At 40.5% G+C, this 24,993-nt stretch overlaps 1 pseudogene; it reads left to right on the top strand.

The window, feature by feature from the left end:
- The window catches only part of LOC115011883 (uncharacterized), a 54,598-nt pseudogene that overhangs the window by 20,959 nt on the left and 8,646 nt on the right, over window positions 1-24,993 (top strand).

Here is a 24,993-nt window from a genome sequence, read left to right as displayed (position 1 = left end):
AAACTACATTTAATACACGTACCATTATCACTAAAGGAGGCAGAGCAATAGCTAAACATGAAACACACCGAGCAGGAGAGAGCAGAAGAGGGAGATGCCATCGCTAGCTGCCGAGCTACAGCAGCTAACGTTAGCAGAGCAAAAAGTAGCGTAAAGAATTGAGGATTTAGCGAGAGTCGCTAAGAGAAGGAGGATAAGGAGAGAGTTGTAAGTGCTTAGGAAGTACAAGTATAGGTTTAGATAGATGACAGGTAATTAGCTGATGTGATCAAGAATATAACAACATTAACTGGGTCAAGCTGGAGCTGCCGAAGTATGCTACCAGCAACACAGAAACATTAACAACCGGAAATGACGCGCTTACCGTAAACAGAGCAATAGAGCGTTTGTTGGGGACTATTTTCAGCGGCGGATTAATACACATTTTGACTTTTCGTGGGATTTGTTGACAATAAGAAAATAGAAAATATCACGTCCTTGTCTTTCAAAATACGAGCTCCCCCCCCCCCCCCTCATGTTCTCACTCGTTGCTGCATTCATGTCACTCAGCAAAAAAATCGCACTTCTTAATTAATTAACTAACAGTTGCTAATCAGCTCTGCAGGTATTAAACCAAAGCTTTGGACACAATCAAATGTTGACCTGATGATGGCGCTGGAGCGGTGGTTCTCAACCTTTTTTGGGCCAGCGCCCCCCTATCCATTATCCAGGTCCCTTACCGCCCCCCATCAAATAAAATGTAGGCTAATTGTCTCCGCTGAATTTTAATGTTGATTATTATTCTTAGTATTTATTATTTATATATTGATTATATTAATTTAGTATTTCAAATCTGCTAATTTATGTTATTATAAAAACTCAAATTCTCTGAGATCGAAGTTACATAATAACATTTCTAAATAGTAATAAATATTATATTATTAAACAAATGTTTTGTTGTTTTTACCTTCAATTGCCCTGATACACCATGTACCCAGGGAGCAAACAAAGACATTTTATTCAGGAGTGTTAAACAAATGCAACGTAAAAAGATTCAAACTTTAATCTGTGTCATAGACTGCAGCCAATCAGAGACGGGTCAGACATTCAAACTGTAACCGGTGTTAAAGCAGCCTCAGAAATGTGAAACAATTTGCACTCTTAAGTGATCCAACAATAAACGAGCACAAAGCAACAAGTCTGAGGCGCTGCCCCCCCCCCCAACGGTTCCTCCTGAAATGTATATATATATATATATATATATTTATCATATATATATTCCGCCAAATCACAAGTCACTTTTCACATTGAACCTCTTTTATTCAATAAACTAAACGCTTATGTTATTTATCTATTTTATGTGCATGTTTCCGTGTTTACTGCGTTGCTTTGCGCATTCACATTCTCTCCGTTTCGTCAGTCAGAGACAGAGCGGAGGAAATGAGGGAAGAGAACTACAAAGTGCAGAAAAGTAAAAAATCCAACACTTTAATTATAAATGGAGCGATGTCGACCACAACGTTCAGAAACTCAGGCGAAAAATATCTGCGGTTTTTAAAGGCTGCTGCCCCCGTTGAGAACCCCTGCGCTAGAGGAAAAGTCAGAGGATCACAAAAATGATTTCAATTTCCATTTCATTGAACAACCAGACGTGAGCGTTGACCGCACGCACCGTCGACGCCAGCCGCGCTGACGGCAAGAAGCATGACCCGAGTTCTAGGAAAAGTGTTTGGTGCTAATTAGTAAATGTTATTATGCGAACAATTAACTTAACTTTGATGGTGAACATAATACAAATTATACCAATTAAACATTAGCATTTTAGCTTTATCATTGTGAGCATGTTAGCATTTGCTCAAAGCACTGATGTGCCTGTAAATAGAAACATTTTCTCATAGACTTCTACACAACCAGAGGAGTCGCCCCCTGCTGGATGTTACAGAGGATGCAGGTTTAAGGATCTTCCAACCCAAGCTTAAAATGTGTAGTTAAATGATTTCTTCATGTTCTGGTTTAGTTCCTGTTTTGTTTGCAATGATGTTTATTTTCTTCTGTCTGAAGTCTCAACACTAATGATCCTCTTTCCCACAGTGACACTGACACCAACATGCAGTACGAGTGGGCCGAAGATGACTTTGATCTGCCTTCAGGGGTATATCCACTTGATGTCTCTGAGCCAATTAATAACAGAAAGTACGTCATGTACCACGGCACCACCAAGGCGATGGCTGAATCCATCCTGGCCTACGGTTTTCGCCAGTCTGCAGGCGGGATGCTCGGCTGCGGCGTCTACCTCAGCAGAGACCTGCAGAAAGCGAGCCGCTATCCCATTGGTCACCCTGAGTCTGACAAGGTCGTCATTAAGGTTGTGGTCAACGTGGGGAACGTGATCGCCATCAATTATCAAGGCCACCCCCTTCAGAAGACCTGGCACAACAACGGATATGACACGGCCTGGGTGCCCCCCAACTGTGGAATGGTGAAGAGCGGTTTGGAGGAGGACTGTGTCTAGGATCCTAATCGAATCAAGATCACTAAAACCATCAACCCACGTCCAGTCAAACCTTCCGCTGCACGGGGCTACATGTGAGCTCTACCAGATGTTACCATTTTATTTTGTACTTTCAGATGTATTTGGATTTATTTGGATAAAAAGTAAATGACATTTGCATTTTGTAACTGTGTCATTGTTACCTGGAAAATAAATGGTTCATATTAACGGTTCTTTATGTGTTTTTATTGTGAGATCCAAAGTCAGACGTCAGAATCAGCTGATGCTCAATGATGATCAATCCTTTCAGTCGTTAAACCTTCTGCAGTTACTTTCTAATGAGCTTAATCTGGACATTAATGGACAAAGTATTGAAGGTAAAATATGCCTTAAATTAGATTCACACTTAACATGTGAGAAGCATGTTAGGACGGTACAAGACAGACGCATCCTGATTAGACTGATTAACTAACAAAAGACAGGGCACACCCAAATCCTGATCAAACTGTTTAACATACTGAGACAGAATATTGAGTGTATCATCCAATATACTGTTTACATAACTATTACCTTACAAGCATCAAAGTGCAGTTTGGCTCGACCCCCTGTGTTTTTTCATCACCTCGTCTCCAAACCAAATTGTATAAAATGCCTATGTGTCTTCTTCCAACCTGTGCCCTTCCATAGACTACACTGTATTCTGTGAAACTGGTGCCATTTGTGGCCACAAATAAATGCACAAAGACAACTCTATCACCATTTATTTGATTTTATATACATCTCTCCAGAGTAAAGCAGGAAAACTTCCACAACAGTACTCATTTGGCACAACTGCTATTTCAGAATATACGTAAAAAGTAAATCTTTGCCTCTGAACTATATTAAAGTAGAAGTAGCAGGAAATTGAAATACTCAAGTAAATTACAATACCTCAAACTTGTACTTAAGTACAGTACTTACTATGTTGTTACTTTACACCACTGACAACATACAAACAAATAGACTGATGAAATATAAATATATAATGTTGATCAATGACCTTGATAAGACAACAGATCAGATAAAAAGGATTGCAGAGAGGATGAAGGATTTTGATTAGCTTTACTAGCAGGTTCAACATAATGACCCCACGAGGACCGTAAAGAGGACAAACACACACACACACACACACACACACACACACACACACACACACACACACAGACAAGAGCTGAGTCTCCTGGAGGACAAAGATGCAGAACCAAGAGGTCTGGAAGAAGATTGTAGAGAGTAAGAAGAGAGAGAGACTGAAATTTCTTTTTTTGATTTGATTTTTTTATTTATGTATTTATCATCTTTACAAATTATTTTATAATAAATGCTTAAAACAAAGAATACAAATATATACATTTAACACTTTATCATCACAAATCAATCATAAACAAGAACACAGGAGGCAGGGCAGAAGGCCGCTCAGGAGGACGGAACCGCTCTGGAGGCCGTGCTGGAGGAGGCGCTCTGGAGGCCAGTGGAGAGGCCGGGCTAGATACGGGCGGATGTGCTCTGGAGAACGGCAAAGAGGCCGGGCTGGAGGCCGGACTGGAGCCGGGCAAAACCGCTCTGGAGGCTGACCCGGAGTCATTGGTGTCTCTGGATTTGGGGGGGGGAACACCGGAACTGGGGTCTCGAGAAGCGAGGGGGGCGCAGGGACTGGGGTCTCGAGAGGCGAGGGGCAGCGCAGGGACTAGGATCACGAGAGGCGAGGGGCAGCGCAGGGACTGGGATCTCGAGAGGCAAGTGGGGCACAGGGACTGGGGTCACGAAGGGCGAGGGGGGCACAGGGACTGGGGTCTCGAAAGGCAGCAAGGCGACGGCCGGGGTCTCGATAGGCGGTAGGGCAACGGCTAGGTCTGCAGAGGCGGCCGGGGTCTGCAGAGGCGGCAAGGCGACCGTCAGGGTCTCGATAGGCGGCAGGGCAACGGCTAGGTCTGCAGAGGCCGCAGGGCGACGGCCGGGGTCTGCAGAGGCGGCCGGGGTCTGCAGAGGCGGCAGGGCGACGGCCGGGGTCTGCAGAGGCGGCAGGGCGATGGCCGGGGTCTGCAGAGGCGGCGGGGAAACTGCCGGGATCTGCAGAGGTCCGGCAGCAGCGTTAACTGGGGTCTGCAGGGTTCAGAACGGAGGTCTGGCTGCAGGAACGGAGGTCTGGAGAGGTCTAGCTGCAGGAACGGAGGTCTGGAGAGGTCCGGCTGCAGGATTGGGGATCTGCGGAGGTCCGGCAGCGGGAACGGGGGTCTGCGGAGGTCTAGTAGCAAGAACGTAGAATTTCCGCAGCCCAGGAGCAGGGGCCGAGTATAAAAAGTCTTGGAGCCCCTCAAGCAAAAACCTCCTTAGCCCGGGTCTATCAGCCATCTCCTTGTGCGCCAATCTGCCTCTAAAAGACATCTGAGGGAGCAGCCATTTCCATTTGGAATTCCTTCCCTCAATCTTTTCAGTGACGTTCTCCCAGTTCTTCTGGACTATATTTTATTTTCCTAAAAACACACCTAGATATTTTATTCCATCTCTTTTCCAGGTGAGGCTCTGGGGAAGAACTGGGAGACCGCCACGCCACTCCCGAAAGCGAGGGCTTCACTTTTCTTCCAATTCAGCCTTGCTGTGCTAAAGTTTTAGCGCCTTGAGATTGCTTTTAGCTTTGAAAGGCGCTTTACAAATAACATTTATTATTATTATGATTAAAATCTTATTAAATATCTGCCTCCTTCTGGCTTCCAATGACAACATTCGCATAAGCTGATAAAATAATGCTGCTACTACAACCAGGTAAAAAAAAGTGGAAAAAAGTGGGAATGTTCATTAGAGCTGCAACTAAGTATTTTAATCATCAATTCATCTGCAGATTGTTTTTATATTAATTGTTTGTCTATAAAATCTGTTTTGTCTTGTTTTGTCACTTTAATATCATATAAAACAGAAAAGCAGCAATTCTCCATATTTGAGAGGCTGGAAACAAAACTTCTATCCTGGAACATGTTGGTGTGTTTGCACACAGGAGTGACGCATGTTGTTTATAGATCTGCTCCTCATCTTAGTCACTCATTCAATTAAATTTCACATGAATGTCTTGTCAACTCTATTCTATCAAATGTGCATGAAAAACTAAGACATTGTATTTCTGCTAATATTGTATTCTGCCTGACAACAGGCTCAGGAAAAGTCAATCAAACAACCGCAAAGAGACAAAAGAAGACACCAAGAAGAATAAAGTGACTCATAACAGCTGCAGAGAGAGGGGAACGAGCAGCACACGCAGTTACACACTTCCTATCTTCCCCGGACACACCCTGCAGTCACATGTTTGCAACAAACAGAGTTAAACATAAATCTGTTTAAAAACAAAACTTTTCCTAAAACCGTTATAAAACCATGAAAATGTAAAATCTTAAAACAACGTCATCATAATGCATAAAACGTATAAAACATGATAAAGATACAAATAAAATCCCTTTTACTCGCTTCCTCTTGTTCTCTCACTTTAACAACATTGTGCTCTCACAGTACAACGTTCTTCCCTCACACTTTAATCTGTACTGCTAATACAGCTGAGAACAACAAGTACAACAAGTACAACTGTATATCAGTACTGCAGCCAGAACTCTGATGAAAGGTCAACAGGTTCACTTGTTAAATGTTAACAAACCAATATAAGTTGATTAATGTGGTAAAAACATTAGAAGGTAATTATCGTGAACGTGCTGCTGTGTTGACCACGCCTGAATTTATTACAAACTTTAAATGAAACTCATAAAACAGTGCAGGCGGGGAAATGAAAGTGAAAGATAAAGTCACGTTTTGGAAATTCCCCCCAAAGCTTGAAGGTGCTTATATAATGCAGAGTGAGCTCACAGCCTGCACTGTTGGAGGAACACAGAGAGGTACGTGAACACACACTTTGTTTTTCATGCATTTACATTTACATGCAGTAAATACTGTGACAATGAGGGGATGAAGGGGTCTGATGGACTGTGTTTAATGCAGAAGAACTTCAGGGATTTTGGGGGCTTTTTATGCCTTTAATGATAGTGTAGTGAAGTTTAGGAAAGAGGGAGAGAGAAGCTGGGAGAGACAAACAGCAAATGGCCGCGGGTCGGACTTGAACTTGAACTCAGCCTTTAGACACGAGGCATGCTGAGATACCGGCACAGCAGAATAAAGAGTAGTCTGTATATTGACAGGGTATTACAGTAAAACTCTGGAAAGTCTTTTCCCCAGTAAAAGGTGTTTTCGGGAGTTTATTTCTTTAATTATCTGTAGGCTGTATATGACTTGTAAAGATTTCAGATTTTGGATATTGGGTTATATAAATAAAACAGACTTGACTGGATGTTTTAAAGTCTCCACTTCACCGAACTATCATAACTTTTGGACCCAGTGAGATGTTTTATCTTAACAGGAGTCGACTCTGTGAGGTTTTACTGAGACACAGCTGTGCTGATGCTAACGTCAGTATGTCACAATGAGGCTGTGCTAATGCTAACGTCAGTATGTCACAATGAGGCTGTGCTGATGCTAACGTCAGTATGTCACAATGAGGTATGAGCGCTAACGTTCCCCCTGAGGGACACACCCTGGTCCCCTTATGCTGCCCCGCCCATCTCTTCACTCAACAGGAGGAAACAGAGCGTTTGTTGGGGACTATTTTCAGCGGTGGATTAATACACATTTTGACTTTTCATGGGGTTTGTTGACAATAAGAAAATAGAGAATATCACGTCCTTGTCTTTGAAAATACGAGCTCTATAGTTCCCCCCTAATAACTAATGTCATTAGTTCTGCAGGTATTAAACCAAAGCTTTGGACACAATCAAATGTTGACCTGATGATGGCGCTGGAGCGGTGGTTCTCAACCTTTTTTGGGCCAGCGCCCCCCTATCCATTATCCACGTCCCTTACCGCCCCCCATCAAATAAAATGTAGGCTAATTGTCTCCCCTGAATTTTAATGTTGATTATTATTCTTAGTATTTATTATTTATATATTGATTATATTAATTTAGTATTTGAAATCTTATATTTTTATTATTAGGCGGCTATATTATGTTATTATAAAAACTCAAATTCTCTGAGATCGAAGTTACATAAGAACATTTCTAAATAGTAATAAATATTATATTATTAAACAAATGTTTTGTTGTTTTTACCTTCAATTGCCCTGATGTACCATGTACCCAGCAAACAAAGACATTTTATTCAGGAGTGTTAAACAAATGCAACGTAAAAAGATTCAAACTTTAATCTGTGTCATAGTCTGCAGCCAATCAGAGACGGGTCAGACATTCAACTGTAACCGGTGTTAAACACAGCAGCCTCAGAAATGTGAAACAATTTGCACTCTTAAGTGATCCAACAATAAACGAGCACAAAGCAACAATATATACATATATATATGTATATATAGATATGTATATATATATACATATATATATACATATATATATTATATATTATATTATACATATATATATACATATATACATATATTATATACTATAATATATATATATATATATATATAATAATAATATAAGTATATATACATATCTATCTATATATATATATACATATATATATATATATACATATATATAAATACATATATTAATAATCATATATATATACATATATATATATATATACATATATATATACATATATATATATATACATATATATATACATATATATATATATATATACACATATATATATATACATATATATATATATACATATATATATACATATATATATACATACATATATATATATATACATATATATATATATAATACATACATAGATACATATATATATACATATATATATACCTATATATATATATACATATATCATATATAATATATACATATACATATACATATATACTCTACACATATATATATATATCATATACATAATACTATATATATATATATATATACATATACATATATACATATACATATATATACATATATACTATATATATATATACATATATATATATTACATATACATATACTATATACATATATATATACATATATATATATATATATATATACATATATATTACATATACATATATATACATATACATATATTATACATATACATATATATATATATATATATATAATATATACATATATATATATATAATATATATATACATATTATTATATACATATACATATATATATATATCAGATATATATAATATATACTATACTATATATACATATATATATATATATAATTATACATATATGTATACATATATAATATATATATATACATATATATATATATACATATATATATATATATACATACATATATATATATACATACATATATATATATATATATATATATACATATATACATATATATACATATATATATATATATATATATATACATATATATATATACATATATATATACATATACATATACATATACATATACATATACATATATATACATATATACATATATACATATATACACATATATATATATATATATATATATATATTTATATGTTAGCTCGAGTTCTAGGAAATGTGTTTGGTGCTAATTAGTAAATGTTATTATGCGAACAATTAACTTAACTTTGATGGTGAACATAATACAAATTATACCGATTAAACATTAGCATTTTAGCTTTATCATTGTGAGCATGTTAGCATTTGCTCAAAGCACTGATGTGCCTGTAAATAGAAACATTTTCTCATAGACTTCTACACAACCAGAGGAGTCGCCCCCTGCTGGATGTTACAGAGGATGCAGGTTTAAGGATCTTCCAACCCAAGCTTAAAATGTGTAGTTAAATGATTTCTTCATGTTCTGGTTTAGTTCCTGTTTTGTTTGCAATGATGTTTATTTTCTTCTGTCTGAAGTCTCAACACTAATGATCCTCTTTCCCACAGTGACACTGACACCAACATGCAGTACGAGTGGGCCGAAGATGACTTTGATCTGCCTTCAGGGGTATATCCACTTGGCCTCTCTGAGCCAATTAATAATAGAAATTATGTCATGTACCACGGCACCACCAAGGTGATGGCTGAATCCATCCGGGTCAACGGCTTTCGCCAGTCTGCAGACGGGATGCTCGGCCGCGGCGTCTACCTCAGCAGAGACCTGAAGAAAGCGAGCCGCTATCCCATTGATCGCCCTGAGTCTGACAAGGTCGTCATTAAGGTTGTGGTCAACGTGGGGAACGTGATCGCCATCAATCGTCAATACCACCCCCTTCAGAAGACCTGGCACAACAACGGATATGACACGGCCTGGGTGCCCCCCAAGTGTGGAATGGTGAAGAGCGGTTTGGAGGAGGACTGTGTCTGGGATCCTAATCGAATCAAGATCACTAAAACCATCAACCCACGTCCAGTCAAACCCTACGCTGCACGGGGCTACAAGTGAGCTCTACCAGATGTTACCATTTTATTTTGTACTTTCAGATGTATTTGGATTTATTTGGATAAAAAGTAAATGACATTTGCATTTTGTAACTGTGTCATTGTTACCTGGAAAATAAATGGTTCATATTAACGGTTCTTTATGTGTTTTTATTGTGAGATCCAAAGTCAGACGTCAGGATCAGCTGATGCTCAATGATGATCAATCCTTTCAGTCGTTAAACCTTCTGCAGTTACTTTCTAATGAGCTTAATCTGGACATTAATGGACAAAGTATTGAAGGTAAAATATGCCTTAAATTAGATTCACACTTAACATGTGAGAAGCATGTTAGGACGGTGAGCAATGTTGGCCGTTTCTGTAAAAATCCTTTGTTGAGAAAGTGAAAGATGAACAAAGCTTTACGTAAACAAACCTGCATCCTTGCAGTGGAGCATCTTCTACTCTGCTGTCTTAGTTGTTCTTCTGTTTCACAGTAAAACTCACATCTGTGATTTATAGTATCCTGTAAAGTCCTATAACTCCCAAACTCATATCTGCAGATAAGAGACGAAGAAACAAACATATACATTTAGCTTTAACTTAAAAGCTTACGTTGTATTTAAGGTCAAATGAACTCTTCTCTAGTCTAGAAAACGTTACACGGGTTTATTTGGTTGTAAGTATGCAACAGGTCGTGACTCGCACTAATCTGTCTGTGATTGGCTGAACATGTAGACTTCGATTCTGGGGAAACGAAAGTTAAAATATATGCACATTTATGGAGTTTCCTCCCAAAGCTTGAAGCTCTTTTATAAGAGTGAGCTCACAGCTGCACTGTTGGAGGAACACACAGAGGTATGTGAACACACACTTTGTTTTTTCACCTAAAAGTGCATTTCTACAGTAAATATGATCAACACTGTGTACCAGGGGATATGGTGACTTCACTGGAATATGTATCCTGGTGTTTGAAGGTGTTTAATCGCAGTGACAAGTAAAGTAAACTGTGATTATTAAGTGTGAACATTTGAATAAAACTGTGAAGCAATCCGTTTACCAGAACTCTCCATGCACACATGCACAGCAGACACAAGATGATCTGTATATTGACATGTGATTGTTTCACAGTAAAAACACTGAAGTCTCCAGTAGATGAAGTTTAAAGTCTCCACGTCAGCTGACTGTCGTGACTGTTGGACCTTTTTAAAGCATGAAAATAACTTTGTGTTTTGTGCTGATGTTACGATGCAAACAAGACGCTAAACTGTGATGTTGAACATAATAAACATTATTAGTATATTAGCATTGCTAGTGTGAGCATGTGAAAGTGAAATTTATCCCAAAAACATGCGCTCATTGTACTTAAAATACACACTCCGCCTGAACAAGCAGAAGCACGTTTGCAGTGGCGGTTCTGGGGGGGGGGCCAGTGCCACTGTAACACTAAGCCTGGACCCACCTGTGCCCCCCCCCTCCGAATGAAGATTGTACAATAATAAAATGTATTGATTTTTTGCGAAGGTCCAGGCAGGGACGGGAGTTTATTTTGATGGGCACACCATGCGGCCAATCACATGCGAGGACAGACTAGGAATAATAATGATAATAATAATAATGATAATAATAATAATGATAATAATAATAATAATAATCATAATAATAATAATAATAATGATAATAATAATGATAATAATAATAATACTTTAGACTTGTATAACCCTTTTCTTGTAACTCAAAGACACTTTTATCTAAAGTGTCATAATGTTCAGACTTTGTCCTTTATTGATTTGATCTGTTTGATCAGTGAGTGTAGTGGTACAGGCCAGATACACAGAGAGACGGGGGATTTAAATGCAACAGGTCGGGAGAAAGTGAAGAAATGAGCGAACACCCAAAAAGAAGCTCTGTACTAAAGACTTTTATTAATATTAATAATGATAATAATGATAATAATGATAATCATAATAATAATAATAATAATAATAATAACAATAATCATAATAATCATAATAACAATAATAATCATAATAATCATAATAATCATAATAATATTAATAATCATAATAATAATAATAATACTTTAGACTTGTATAACCCTTTTCTTGTAACTCAAAGACACTTTTATCTAAAGTGTCATAATGTTCAGACTTTGTCCTTTATTGATTTGATCTGTTTGCTGTGGTTCTGTGTTAAGTTGTTCATTTAAAGGTTTGATTAAATGTTAAACAATAGGAACTGTGTATTTTATTTTGTAACAAAAAACATTCATAAAAATAAGACTTTTATGAAAACACTGAATGAAAAATTGCTTCCCAACACACAAACCATTTATAATTGCTAAATTAGGCTAGAATAGAAGTCTCCGAGTGACACTACATGAAGAGACATTTGGGAGCCAAATTTGATTTTAATGAAGAAGGTTATTTAATCTAAATTTCCCTATTTAATTGCAAGAACTTGTATATAAAAATAAAACCGAGACAAACGTAGTAATACAGATTTAACCACAAATATCTGTAGAATTAAAAAAATGTAAAGTTTAAATGCTGGACTGAGCGAGACTTATTATTCAAATCAATTCTCTACTTAACGTCTCAGCCCAAAGACTCATCCGAATTAAGCAATCAAAATCACAGGGTTAGCAGAGTACACATTTGGAATAAGATCACAATAATTGATCAGATATTCTATCCCAACTATTTCAATGATAACCTATAATAAAGCTATAATAAAAATAGTGAAGACGAAAACAATGGCAGTAAATATTAAATTAAAGCATATGAGTGTAGCCATGCCTGAAACATCAGATCGAGCAAATCATATGTGTACCGACAAAATCACTTCAACGTGTTACCAAAAATACACGATTGATTATTTAAATTTAAAACAGTGGTCGAGAATTACACCTTCTGGCAGTAGTTTATATACCTCAGCTTGATGTCGCTGGTTGCATGACACTTTTATATCTCAGGGTGAGTTTTTGTGGTTTAACAGAGAAGAAAAAGTCACTCAATATCGCACATACAGTACTACACACAATATATCGCATATATGCATCTAAACCGAAAGCTTATGAGCCTCTTCAACATCATCTGCTTCACGTTGGGCCCCATGAAGCGTATACTCAGGGGAAAGTATACAATACTGAACAGTGGAGTCTGGCTACGGGGAGGACGGCGGCACAACCAGCAATAAATACACTTAATTATTCAAGCTCCGTCTGCCCCGTTGTCACCTCTCCTCAGTAACCTCCAGCTGTTCACACAACTCTTTTAAAAGCACAAACAATGAAGCGAGCAGCTCTCTGTCAGCGTCAGAAACTGAGACTCTCGCTCCAGGTGAGCGACACGTGCTGTTTCCTCCCGGCGGAGGAAACGGCACGTGTCGCACGTGGCACTCTCGGAACACACAGCGGACTGCTACCAGCGGGCCCTTAGCCCACAGAGATTCATTCGGCTGGGTTTTCAGTCCGCTTCTCGTCCGGTTACCACCGCAGGCCCCTCTCGTAGCCTTCCGTTATTTACTTTTAAACAATACCTAATCAACCTCCCGCCCACTGGTCTCGTCTCTGTCCTGAAGACACGTATGGGCCACGGAGAAATTCTTTCAGCACCGGCTACGAGGAAAGGGGAGAGGGACGGGGATATGGAACCTCTTATATTATTCCTGCTAACCTTTAATCGGTCTCGGGAGCTAGGCTCGGCCGCCTCTCTCTCTCTCTGGAGAGGACACAACCTGTCACGACTCCCCGGACCTGCTTTTAAACTTAATCCCCTCGGATGCTCCGTCTAAGATAACCTCTAGGAAAAGGGCCTCTTATGCAAAGTCGAGAATCACAGACAACTCAAAGAACGTTCACAGACAGTCACCATCAGATAAACATTTTCCAGCGTCAAGTCAACCACAATGCAATGCAGAAAGCTCTTTAACACTTTACAAAAATCCAAAAATCCAACCAGATATCAGATTTTTCCCTGAGAATTCTGGGCACTGGGCCAGTTTCAGTTTTAAGTGTCCCTATACGGTGATGCAGGTTATCTCACCCGATGCGTCCTATATGGCGTGTGTACAATAGTTTGGGAAAAATCAGTCGTGTGCCAGCCGTAGTATGGTATCTGAAGCTTACCTGCGGGGGCCACAACGCTTTTATTTTCTATACGTTTAAGATTATCAAAATGTAATACAAAGAATCAAAATAAAGAACGGTTTACAATAAGACAGTTATTCAAGTGACTTACTCCAAGTGTTTGGTTATTGGAAGTCCCGGTATCAGTTCGGTTTCATTGATGGTCAATTTGGTTTTTCTCCAGCGGCTAAAATATGAGTAACAGTTTTGATTTCTCTTGAAAATGCAACTGGTTGTTTCCAACGATCAAAACTCGTTTACAATTCTGTAACTTCATCGATCTCTAGAAGCTCTTAGTTAGTTAATTAAAATGTAATTACCTCGCCAGAGTTTCATATGTCTCGCTATAGTTTAAGAATCGTGATATCTTATGTCAAGTGTGTTAGGGCTCCACTGCCCATCACTATCAGCCTCCTGGACCTGTCAAAAACATCCCCTTATATCTTAAGGCCCGTTCTTGCGCATTTTTACACATGACATGTGAGCGCGTTCTCGACGGACGTTTTTTCTATTGTTTCTTCCAAGAACAAAAAAACCTGTGAATAGCAGTTAACCTATATATCAGAGGTCAAAAGTTTACGTATCGCTTATCTTGATCTACATACATCCCTTCCATCAACTGTCACCGGAGGTAACACCTAGAGCCCCTATTGACAGAGGAAGTGATGCCTCAGCCGGGCCTCAGCAGTGCAGTAGATCTCAGCTGGCCAAAACCTGTCCCTTATTCAAAGGGCATGACCTTTTTGTAAATTCATGAAAAGAAGAAGAACTTAACTCATGGCATTACCATGCATAAAACATATAATCACAATTATTACAGATAAAAATACAGTATTTATCTTATTTTTAGGAGTTGTTCAGATTAACCTGTACCTCCCTTCACACACACACAGTTCCACTTAATGGAAGCAAAAGGATTAAAATGAGGCGACTATGAGTACTAAAGATTCCAGTACTCTAATTTAACTTTAACACAAGTACTACTATATATCAGTACTTCAACAAGCAAAGAAATGGTAAAAGATAACATATTTAACTTTAAGATAACCTATAGGTTATTTAAGTTCATTCTATGTAATTGACACACATCTTCTGCGATAATGACAAATACTTCATCCATATGTTATCCTGACCATAAATATATATATTTTTTAATATAAATATAGTCGGCACTTATATCTTATCAGGGGTAAAACCTCTCCTTAGGCTGCACTAGCCTTTTTGTTTTTCTCAGTATTTTCTTAATTTTTTGTGCCTATTTTTGGAGTGCCTGTGCACCTTAACACTCATCGACGGATCATGCCGTCACAACAACGTAAAGAATAAACGCATGAATGTGAATTGCATCCTTATCCACTTCTCTCTACAGCCAAAAGAGCCGAATCTTTGAAAAGAGCTGGACCTCCGTCACTAGTATAAACGGGCTGACTCGTTGCCATGGGAACCTGAATACAAACAGCACGCCAGGATTGATCACTGGAGAGATGCTGTCATCAGTCAGGAACAGACCAATCATGGTATTGTTTCTGTTGTGCGCGATTATTTATACTGAACTAACAACATTGAAGGCTTGAACACTGCTTCATCTCTTTTGTCCCGGGTTGAATGTAACCCTCTGACAAAACACTTGGCCCCTGCCATTGTAGGAAATCATGGTCACTGTGCTTAATAATTAAGTGCTTCCGTTTGTTACGGGACGTTGTGTATTTTTGGAGCAGTGGTCGTGTGTTTTCGGGGTAACATTTCTGTGAATGGCGCCGACACAGGCTGTGGTTAGAATCCTTCGTGGCTCCACATCTGCTCCTGCATTATGATGTCTTGTTACACTTTTGATAGGCTAACACTTCCCCTCTGCTTCCTCAGTCTTTGTGCTAAGCTAGGCTAAACTTAAAATGTGTTGTTGAATCATTCATGTTCTGGTTTAGTTCCTGTTTTATTTGCAATTATGTTTATTTTCGTACTTCTGAAGTCTCAACACTAATGATCCTCTTTCCCACAGTGACACTGACACCAACATGAAGTACGAGTGGGCCGAAGATGACTTTGATCTGCCTGCAGGGGTATATCCACTTGGCCTCTCTGAGCCAATTAATAATAGAAATTATGTCATGTTCCACGGCACCACCAAGGCGATGGCTGAATCCATCCGGGCCTACGGTTTTCACCAGTCTGCAGACGGGATGCTCGGCCGCGGCGTCTACCTCAGCAGAGACCTGAAGAAAGCGAGCCGCTATCCCATTGGTCACCCTGAGTCTGACAAGGTAGTCATTAAGGTTGTGGTCAACGTGGGGAAAGTGATCGCCATCAATCGTCAATACCACCCCCTTCAGAGGAGCTGGCACAACAACGGATATGACACAGCCTGGGTGCCCCCCAACTGTGGAATGGTGCCGAGCGGTATGGAGGAGGACTGTGTCTGGGATCCTGATCGAATCCAGATCACTAATATCATTAATCCACGCCCTAATGAATCTCGTTTAATGGTCTATCTAATATCGTTTATAATCACATGTTTGTGTCTTTTATTTATTCTGCGCTGAACTTTAAACATTTTTGACGTGTGAATTTTAGCACGGTGTCTTTGTAACCTGGACAATAAATGGTTCATATTAAAACGGAGTTCCTGTTTTATTAATATAAAGTTATTATACATTAGCAATACATGGGATTCAAATTCAAACAACTTTATTAATCCAACTAAGGGCAACTAGTTACTAGCAGCTGCAGCTTGTACCAGAAACACAACCAGAGGTGGACGAAGTGCTCAGATCGTTTACTAAAGTAAAAGTAGAAATACTACAGTGTAGAAATACTGTTACTAGTAAAAGTATTGCATTCAAAATTTCACCTCATTGAAAATATAAAAGTATTAGCATTACAATGTACTTAAAGTGTAAAAGTACTCATTTGGCACAACTACCATTTCAGAATATACGTAAAAAGTAAATCTTTGGCTCTGAACTATATTAAAGTAGAAGTAGCAGGAAATTGAAATACTCAAGTAAATTACAAGTACCTCAAACTTGTACTTAAGTACAGTACTTACTATGTTGTTACTTTACACCACTGACAACATACAAACAAATACACTGATGAAATATATATAATGTTGATCAATGACCTTGATAAGACAACAGATCAGATAAAAAGGATTGCAGAGAGGATGAAGGATTTTGATTAGCTTTACTAGCAGGTTCAACATAATGACCCCACGAGGACCGTAAAGAGGACAAACACACACACACACACACACACACACACACAGACAAGCGCTGAGTCTCCTGGAGGACAAAGACGCAGAACCAAGAGGTCTGGAAGAAGATTGTAGAGAGTAAGAAGAGAGAGAGACCGAGAGAGCGAGATTTCTTTTTTGATTTGATTTTTATTTATGTATTTTTCATCTTTACAAATTTTATAATAAATGCTTAAAACAAAGAATACAAATATATACATTTAACCCTTTATCATCACAAATCAATCATAAACAAGAACACAGGAGGCAGGGCAGGAGGCCGCTCAGGAGGACGGAACCGCTCTGGAGGCCGTGCTGGAGGAGGCGCTCTGGAGGCCAGTGGAGAGGCCGGTCTAGATACGGGCGGATGTGCTCTGGAGAACGGCAAAGAGGCCGGGCTGGATGCCGGACTGGAGCCGGGCAAAACCGCTCCAGAGGCTGACCCGGAGTCATTGGTGTCTCTGGATTCGGGGGGGGAACACCGGAACTGGGGTCTCGAGAGGCGAGGGGCAGTGGGGGGGAACACCGGAACTGGGGTCTCGAGAGGCAGCGCAGGGACTAGGATCTCGAGAGGCGAGGGGCAGCGCAGGGACTAGGATCTCGAGAGGCGAGGGGCAGCGCAGGGACTAGGATCTCGAGAGGTGAGGGGGGGCACAGGGACTGGGGTCTTGAAAGGCGGCAAGGCGACGGCCGGGGTCTTGATAGGCGGCAGGGCAACGGCTAGGTATGCAGAGGCGGCAGGGCGACGGCCGGAGTCTGCAGAAGCAGCCGGGGTCTGCAGAGGCGGCAGGGAAACAGCCGGGGTCTGCAGAGGTCCGGCAGCAGCAGGAACTGGGGTCTGGAGAGGTCTAGCTGCAGAGGTCCGGCTGCAGGATTGGGGATCTGCGGAGGTCCGGCAGCAGGAACGGGGGTCTGCGGAGGTCCAGTAGCATGAACGGAGAATTTCCGCGGCCCAGGAGCAGGGGCCAAGTATAAAAAGTCTTGGAGCCCCTCAAGCAAAAACCTCCTTAGCCCAGGTCTATCAGCCATCTCCTTGTGCGCCAATCTTAACTTATCCTGTTGCCCCTCCCAACAGGAAGCTCTCCTCCACTCCCCGTAAATACACAGTATTGTGTACGAGAGATCATACATCTCTTCGTCCAAGGTCTCTGCTGGGTCCATATTTGGTCAGTTCGTTCTGTTATGTTGAGGTGAAGGTGAGGACCAAAATGCAGCAGACAGACGATGATTTTAACAAAAAGAGAGCTTTATTTTCCAAAAGCTAACAAAATACAAAGTAACAAATAAATTGAAAACATAGACCAACCGGAGGTAGAGACGAGGTAGAGACGAGGTAGAGACGAGGTAACATCAAGGTACGAACTGACAAGGAACACTGGGGAAGACAGGGATATATAGATAGACACTAATCACAAGAACGAGACACAGCTGGGAGCGAAAACACAAGGACAGGAAGTAAAACAAGACATGACACAAGGGGGAGTGAAACTTCAAAATAAAACAGGAAACAGAAAACCAAAATCATTACACTTTCGCCTCCTGCCCTTCTCTGTTTTCCACTCTGTTCTTTCTACTTATGTAGATGGCCATTTTGGCTTCTCCTGAGAGGAAGTTTAGGAGCTGCCATTTTTCTTTTTTGAGTGAGTCTTGAGCGCAGCTTTGTTTCGGTGATGTTCATTACAGAGAACACTTGTTCACACAGGTAGGTGGTCCCAAACATGCTCAAAACCTTTGCTGCCAGGGCTGTCAATTTGGGGTATCCTGGCAAAAGATACTGATAAAATGTGTCCAGGTTTGACGAGGCAAATTTCTCCTTTAAATTCTGATCACATTGTAAATCAATTATTTCAAGCTGTAGGTCGACGGGCAGATCCGCAGCCTTAACTGCAAATGGCGAGCGAAAAACTGCAAATTCTGTCTCAAGCTCACCAAAGACCTGGAACCGCTGCTCAAACTCCTGCAGCAACTCTGTAATTTTTTCTTTGTAGCGACTCATGTCAGCAGTAACTCCGGTCGTTTGCACATTTCTAAGATGAGGGAAATGAGCACTTGACAACTGTGTCGCCCACAAAGTCAGCTTCAATTTAAATGCACATATGGCGTCATAATATTGTGTGACAACTTTCTTGCGGCCTTGCAGTTTCTTGTTCAGGTTATTCAAGTACTCTGTCATATCAACCATAAATGCAAGGTCCTGCAGCCATTCTGGGTTTTTTAATTTGTGCACTGGTTTGCCCTTTTGCTCCAATTTCCTCCCGTAGATAAAAAAATCGCTTCAGCATAGCACCTCAGCTTAACCACCTAACTTCAGTGTGGTATGGTAGGCCACAGGTGATGTCTTTGTCACTGAGGAGGCTGTCGAACTGACGGTGATTCAGCCCTCTGGCTCGGATGAAGTTAACAGTTTGGACAGCCACTTTCATGACATGATCCATTGTTAACGATTTGCAACACAATGCTTCCTGGTGCAAAATACAGTGGAATGTCCAAAAACTATTTCCTCCATTTGCAGCCTGTACTTTCTCTCTGAATTTAGTCACAACACCTGTTTTTCTCCCGATCATTGATGGTGCGCCATCTGTAGCCACACTGACAGCTCCAGTCCACTCCGACCCGGTCCAGCGCTTCAATGACAGCGCTAAAAATATCATTCGCTGTAGTGGTGCCCATCATAGGTACCAACTCAAGGAACTCCTCTGTGACCGCTAAAGTGTCATCAACACTAAATAAATATGAATATGGCCAGTTGAGCAACATCTGTAATGTCAGTGCTCTCATCGATTGCAACTGAAAATGCTACAAATGATTTCACTTTATTCTTCTTTGAATATCCAAATCTGCTGAAAGATCGGCAATCCTATCCGTCACAGTATTCCTCGTTAGGCTGATGTTAGCAAAAGCCTGTCGTTTCTCAGGGCACACAATTTCTGCCGCCTTCAGCATGCATGTTTTTACAAACTCACCTTCAGAATACGGCTTTGAGGCTGATGCTATTTCGTTAGCAATTATGTAGCTAACTTTCACTGCCGCATCACGTATATCTCGGCTCCGGGTAAAAACAGACTGCTGCTTCTTCAGACTTGCTAGCAGGTCATTTATCTTGTCTTGTCTAAGTTGTCCTTGCAAGCGGCCATATTTTTCGCCATGGCGAGTCTCGCCGAATATTGTATTCTTTGAGCACAGAAACTTGCTGGGAACACACCAAACACACCGGTGTTCCAGTTCCCGGATGTGGTCCATTTTTCCTGGAAAATTCTGCACTCTGTGTCCACTTTTCTCTTTTTTGACAGAGACATTTGGGGATGAGGGTATCACAGAAGATTTTGACAGCAAAAGACTGAACACATTAAAAAAGGCGGGATGGATGATGCCATCTGCTGTTCCGTTCTGGTTCTCAGTGTAAATCGCTACTCTTACTCTTTACTTGTTACAGTCTATCGCATGCTCTTACTGAGACAGTGCGACCCCTGGTGGACTGATTGCAGGTAATTTTATAGAAATGCAAGTTTTTCTGTAATTTTTACACTTTGCAAAATCATCCCGCGGGCCGGATTGGACCCTCTGGTGGGCCGATTCTGTCACCCCTGACATAGAGCATTCCTGACAGAGCACAGCCCTGCCGGATGCCTCTACACACAGCACACAGACTGCCATTGAACTTCAGCACACTCTCAACTTCACTGTACAACACCTTGATCTTAGCTATGTGTGTTGGAAGCCCCACCAGATCCAACTGGTAGAGCTCCACCTCCCGCACTATTTCCAGCTCCTTCCCCCAAAGAGAGGTGACGTTCCACATCCCCAGAGCCAGCCTCTGCTGCCCGGGTCTGGTCCGTCGAGGTCCCTGACCATCACTGCCACCCGTGTGACAGCGCACCCGACCCCAGCGGTTTTTCCCATGAGTGGTGGGCCCACAGGATGGATGGATGGATGGGAGGCACCACGTAGCTTCTTCGGGCTGTGTGGCAAACCCAGCCACCAGGCGCTCGCTGTCGGGCCCTCCCTCTGGGCCTGGCTCCAGACGGGGCCCCGGGCTTCCTCCGGGCAGGGTCTCTCCTTTCCTTTCCCTTTTTTTCATGAAGTCGTTTTTGATCCATTCTTAGTCTGGCCCCTCGCCTGAGACCAATTTGCCTTGGGAGACCCTACCAGGAGCACTAGGCTCCAGACAACACAGCTCTCATGTTCATAGGGACACACAAACCTCTCCACCACGATAAGGTGATGGTTCTCAGAGAAGCTGGATAATAAATTCCCATAAATTCTCAGAGAAATGTTAGCGGCAGCCGAACAGCGTGCAGGAGAAACTCTGCTTATAACCTCAAACTCTTTATTCACTGCTTTTACCGCTTTTAATCAGAGAGGAGACCTGTTTTTTCTCAAAATGTTCTACTTTCTTAAAATGTTCAATTTTTAAAGATTAAAAAGAAAACAAACATCTAACATCATGATCAAAAAATAGAAATCAAAACTCAAAATCTGCTCAGCTGTGACGAATAAAAGGAAAATAACTAACTGTGAGTTTATATCTTCAACTCTCCTGCACACGTCCTACAGAGGGCAGCGCAGCGTCTACGAGGAGCTTGTTCCTTCTAATCTGAAGCTCCTCGCAGCCTGGCAGAGTGTGAAGTCTTTTCTTTATACCTGATGCTTTGTTCTCCCAATATGTACAAGTGTTACGCTGCATGAAAGTCCACTGAGAGAACCAGTAACTTGTCAATGTTCCCTGAAAACTGTTATAGGTTTATTATAAACTATAAAACAAAGTGATCTTGTCTGCTTCTCAGTTTATTAAAGCTACAGTGAAGTGTCTTCCTGTGGATGTGAGCGAGGATTCTGATTGGCCGCAGGCTGTGCAGCTTCCTCACAGAACTTCCCTTTATCCTGATTGGCTCTCAGGTATTCTTTGATCTGCTGCACCTTCACTCGTTGAGCAGGTAGAATAGCATTTCTTCAGTTTAATTAAAGACAATGACAACACAATGTTTCAGTGGAAGAACTGACTGCTGGAACATGTTGGTGTGTTTGTACACAGGAGTGACGCATTTTGTTACACACACACACACACACACACACACACACACACACACACACACACAGAACACACACACACACAGATGAGAATGTTCATTAGCGCTGCAACTAAGTATTTTAAGCAGCGATTAATCTACAGATTGTTTTTATATTAATCGTTTGTCTATAAAATCTGTTTCTCTGATGTCTTTAAATGTCTTGTTTTGTCACTTTAATATCATAAAACAGAAAAGCAGTAAATCTCCATGTTTGAGAGGCTGGAAACAAAACTTCTATCCTCCTATAATCCAGATTATCTCAGGTGTTTAAACTAAGAGTTTTCAGAGCTGCAGTAATAAACCTTCACTTTATGACTTCTCTCATTTATTCTTACCTACGTAAATACAGTACGTGAATACTTACCTACGTAAATACAGTATGTGAATACTTACCTACGTAAATACAGTACGTGAATACCTACGTGAATACCTACGTGACTACGTTAGAGCTGCGTTAGATATAGGCTACGTCGGCTGACGGTGAATCCTACAGCCAACATATTGATAACGAGTGGATAATCTATTCCTACCCGATGTTAAGATGATGCCTGACGACGGAGTAACTTATTAAACGTGTTTCTACAGGACAGCTAGCGTTCAGCATGTTAGCCGTTCTCCCGCATCAGCATGACGTGAACCAAATGGCACTTTTCCAGCTGCGTTGGTCAGACGCTCTGATACGGTTTAAATAAGTCAGTGATACGCTATCAATGTTTGACGTACGTATAATAATTTGTTATGTGTTCGTTATGTATACGTCAGCCACAACACCCGCTGTGGAAAACTTGGACGTATTTGGACTTCCGGCATGTTTCTGCCATACGGAACTGTGTGACAGGGCCGTGTGTCTGGCGTGTTTGGCGTGTCGTCTGCGTCCTTCGAACGACCACAACTTACCCTTAATTTATATCAACCTATTGCCGATATTCCGTATGCGCCGGCATACGGAATATGTGTGACAGGGCCTTTAGACATTTTATTTCTGCTAATACTGTATTCTGCCTGACAACAGGCTCAGGAAAAGTCAATCAAACATCCGCAAAGAGACAAAAGAAGACACCAAGAGAGATAACTCATAACGACTGCAGAGAGACTTATAACAACTGCAGAGAGACTTATAACAATTGCAGAGAGACTTATAACAACTGCAGAGAGAGGGGAACGACTGCAGAGAGAGGGAAGCGACTTCAGAGAGACTTCTAACAACTGCAGAGAGACTTATAACAACTGCAGAGAAACTTATAACAACTGAAGAGAGACTTATAACAACTGCAGAGAGACTTATAACAACTACAGAGAGAGGAGAACGACTGCAGAGAGACTTATAACAACTGCAGAGAGACTTATAACAACTGCAGAGAGACTTATAACAACTACAGAGAGACTTATAACAACTACAGAGAGACTTATAACAACTGCAGAGAGACTTATAACAACTGCAGAGAGACTTATAACAACTACAGAGAGAGGAGAACGACTGCAGAGAGACTTATAACAACTGCAGAGAGACTTATAACAACTACAGAGAGAGGGGAACGACTGCAGAGAGACAGATAACAACTGCAGAAATACTTATAAGAACTGCAGAGAGACTTATAAGAACTGCAGAGAGACTTATAACAACTGCAGAGAGACTTATAACAACTGCAGAGAGACTTATAACAACTTCAGAGAGACTTATAACAACTGCAGAGAGACTTATAACAACTACAGAGAGAGGGGAACGACTGCAGAGAGACAGATAACAACTGCAGAAATACTTATAAGAACTGCAGAGAGACTTATAAGAACTGCAGAGAGACTTATAACAACTGCGAGAGACTTATAACAACTGCAGAGAGACTTATAACGACTGCAGAGAGACAGATACAAACTGCAGAAAGACTTATAAGAACTGCGAAGAGAGACTTATAAGAACTGCAGAGAGACTTATAACAACTGCAGAGAGACTTATAACAACTTCAGAGAGACTTATAACAACTGCAGAGAGACTTAACAACTGCAGAGAGACTTATAACAACTACAGAGAGAGGGGAACGACTGCAGAGAGACAGATAACAACTGCAGAAATACTTATAAGAACTGCAGAGAGACTTATAAGAACTGCAGAGAGACTTATAACAACTGCAGAGAGACTTATAACAACTGCAGAGAGACTTATAACAACTTCAGAGAGACTTATAACAACTGCAGAGAGACTTACAACAACTGCAGAGAGCTTATAACAACTGCAGAGAGACTTATAACAACTTCAGAGAGACTTATAACAACTGCAGAGAGACTTATAACAACTGCAGAGAGACTTATAACAACTACAGAGAGAGGGGAACGACTGCAGAGAGACAGATAACAACTGCAGAAATACTTATAAGAACTGCAGAGAGACTTATAACAACTGCAGAGAGACTTATAACAACTGCAGAGAGACTTATAACAACTGCAGAGAGACTTATAACAACTTCAGAGAGACTTATAACAACTGCAGAGAGACTTATAACAACTGCAGAGAGACTTATAACAACTGCAGAAAGACTTATAAGAACTGCAGAGAGAGGGGAACGACTGTATATATATGTACATATGTCTCCTGAAGCTGTTTCAGTTTTTTGTGTTTTTCAGTCTTTTTTAATAGTAGCAGCATATTAA

The sequence above is a fragment of the Cottoperca gobio genome, chromosome 8 (genome assembly GCF_900634415.1).
Source record: "Cottoperca gobio chromosome 8, fCotGob3.1, whole genome shotgun sequence".
Lineage (NCBI taxonomy): Eukaryota > Metazoa > Chordata > Actinopteri > Perciformes > Bovichtidae > Cottoperca > Cottoperca gobio.
Note: the sequence above shows the minus strand (reverse complement) of the source record. Positions and strands in the feature narration are given on the sequence as shown.